Source organism: Cardiocondyla obscurior, linkage group LG07, assembly GCF_019399895.1.
Source record: "Cardiocondyla obscurior isolate alpha-2009 linkage group LG07, Cobs3.1, whole genome shotgun sequence".
NCBI classification, from domain to species: Eukaryota; Metazoa; Arthropoda; class Insecta; order Hymenoptera; family Formicidae; genus Cardiocondyla; species Cardiocondyla obscurior.
In genome coordinates this window covers 5,454,223-5,456,845 of record NC_091870.1, presented here as the reverse complement: position 1 = coordinate 5,456,845, position 2,623 = coordinate 5,454,223, and the positions used below count along the sequence as shown (strand labels likewise).

At 39.3% G+C, this 2,623-nt stretch overlaps 1 pseudogene; it reads left to right on the top strand.

The window, feature by feature from the left end:
- Nucleotides 1-258: 258 nt before the first annotated feature.
- Nucleotides 259-1,832, top strand: LOC139104086 (uncharacterized; annotated as a pseudogene).
- The last annotated feature ends 791 nt before the right edge of the window (nt 1,833-2,623 follow it).

Sequence of the window (2,623 nt, the reverse complement as noted above, 5' to 3'; positions counted from 1 at the left end):
TGTGTGCAATAATTCATCTTTAATATAAAACTTTTTTGTTCGTGCTTTAATTCGAGTGACTGATTTAAAAATTGAAAGTAAATGTGAACTTTGCGCGATCTGTCGAATGACGAGTAATAATAATAACAATGAAACGGAGTTAGGTTGTGTCGATAACCTTGTCAAACTTTCCGATTAACTTGATGTGAATGTTTTCACTTTTTTATTTATTACGTAAATAACACTATATTACATTATTGCAAACAAAAATGATATTAAGTTATTTAATGAAAATTAGTTTTATTGCTACTCTTGATATGTATAAATATGTCGGAAATATTTTTCCCAGTTTCACTTAAGGCAGCAATCTGTCATTATTATATTGAAAAGTTTGTGATTTTTACTAGATACAATTTTCTTTAATATGACATTGTTTAATATTGCAAACGTAATTAATATGTTAGCAACGACATTTAAAATTGCAAGTATCACACAAACACCATTAACTCCATTTGAAATTGAAGTACATAATGAAATTCGTGACATTATACAAAAATGTCAAGATACACGTTCGATATCATCATTTGAACATAATTACATGCTTGATTTTGCTGATCCATCAGAACCGCACGATGTACAAGTTGTAGAGTATATTACACCAGCAGAAAGAGAGAGAAGAAGACACATTTGAATCTGAAGAATGCATTATTGATGATGAAGGTAAAACGATCGGTTTTCATTACAAAAGAAAAAGTATTGAATTTTGGAAAAGCGGAAAAAAGACACGTCTAACTTTAAGTAGTGTACAAAACCGTTTTCGCAAAGTTAAATCGTTACAACAGCTACATAGATGGGAAATGAGTATAGAGAAAAATGGAACAAATGCAGACAAATTTGCAATTATAACGGAATATGTACTGCAAAAGTTTGAAGAAGCTTGTGATAAAAAAACTATTATACATGATATGAATTTAAGATTATGAGCCTTGGAAGCAAAGGATCAAGTAGATTTACCCGAATTTAAGGCAAGTAAATGGTGAATTTGGAAATTTAAGAATGTACATAGAATTGTTTCCCGTAAGATAACAACATTCAGGACGCGAGTTATGCTTGAAAGTATAGAAAATCTACGAGATATCGCAGAATCGTTTGTTTCAAACGTAAAATCTAGCATTTCAGTTATTGGAGTTAAAGAAATTTATAATGCAAATAAGAGTGGCTTCAACCTTGAAATACATTTTGGGCGAACATTGGCAAAAATAGGAATGAAAACAATTGAAGCAACAATTCAATCAGTATCTGCTACGACACACAGTTACACTATAATGCCGATTATTTCAGTAAGTGGAAGTTTTTTTTCACCATTATACTTGGTTTTAAAGGAATCTACTGGAACATTTGGTCCAAAAGTTGAAGAATCTCTTTTCCGTCCAGTTAACATCTATTGTATATTCAAGCATCGAAATCAGGGAAACTTACATCTGAACATTTTAAAACTTGGTTTAGCGAAGTGTACCTACCGAATACTGGTCGTAAAAACGTGCTACTACTTGACTCGTGGACGGGACACTGCCCAAGCCAGTTACAGCAATTGATTCTAAAAGAAAAAGAAGTACAATTTGAACCATCCCAATAAAAGACGACGGGTATAATTCAACTTTTAGATGTGTTTGGATTCCAGATTTGGAAAAATTTTGTACGCACATATTCAGATAATGTAATTTTCCAAGAGAGAGATATCAATTTGCATTCCCGTAATGAAATAATAAAGTTGCAATCACTAACGCACAATCAGCTTTCTTCACCTAGGTTCAAAAATCTTTTCAAATATGCTTGGTTTAAAAGCGGATATGTAGAAACGCATCCTGGAGAATTTAAAATCCAGTGGATTTCTGTTACTTTAAAAATGAAAGACATATACCTGTTAAAAGATTTGAATTTGGTGATTAGTTATGTCACCGCCGCGGGGGCAGCACCTCGTGGCCGATCGCCGGCGACGGATCGATATCGATTTGTCGTTCGATAATTTGCCTCCGATTCTCGAAGGCGTTGCCGGCTCGAGACTTCTCATTGTTCGTTCAGCTGTGCCTAGCATCGTCTCGTGTGCAACGACGTGCAGTGTGCTGTAAGATCTTTTAAGTTTCTATGAATAACTAAAGAACGATTTGTGGCCAAAGGCCACTAATAAGTTCAGACCCCGCGCCGCGACTACCATTGATCGCCGTATACTATAACGCGGATCCGTCCATCGTTTAATTTACGCGGGCCGACCAACCGCCCGCAGCGCGTAGCGCGGACCGCCGTAGCGGGTAACATGGGCCGCTCAACCGCCCACATCGCGCACCGCCACAGACTGCTCGGGAGTGGGGTGTCCCCCCACTCTCGAGCCAACGGGTATATAAACCGCCTCGAGCGCGAGCAAGGCACCTTTTCCGCGCTGGAGAGCATTCCAGTAACCGATTCTCCGAGACTCGGGCGCTCCCGAGCCTTCCTTGACCGGGCTCTCCCGGCCTCCGACACCGTTACTTCCCAGACTCGGGCGCTCCCGAGCCTTCCGTCGACCGGGCGCTCCCGGCCTTCCTCGATACCGTTGTGTCCACGACTCGGGCGCTTCCGAGCCTCCCTTCGACCGGGTGCTTCCGGC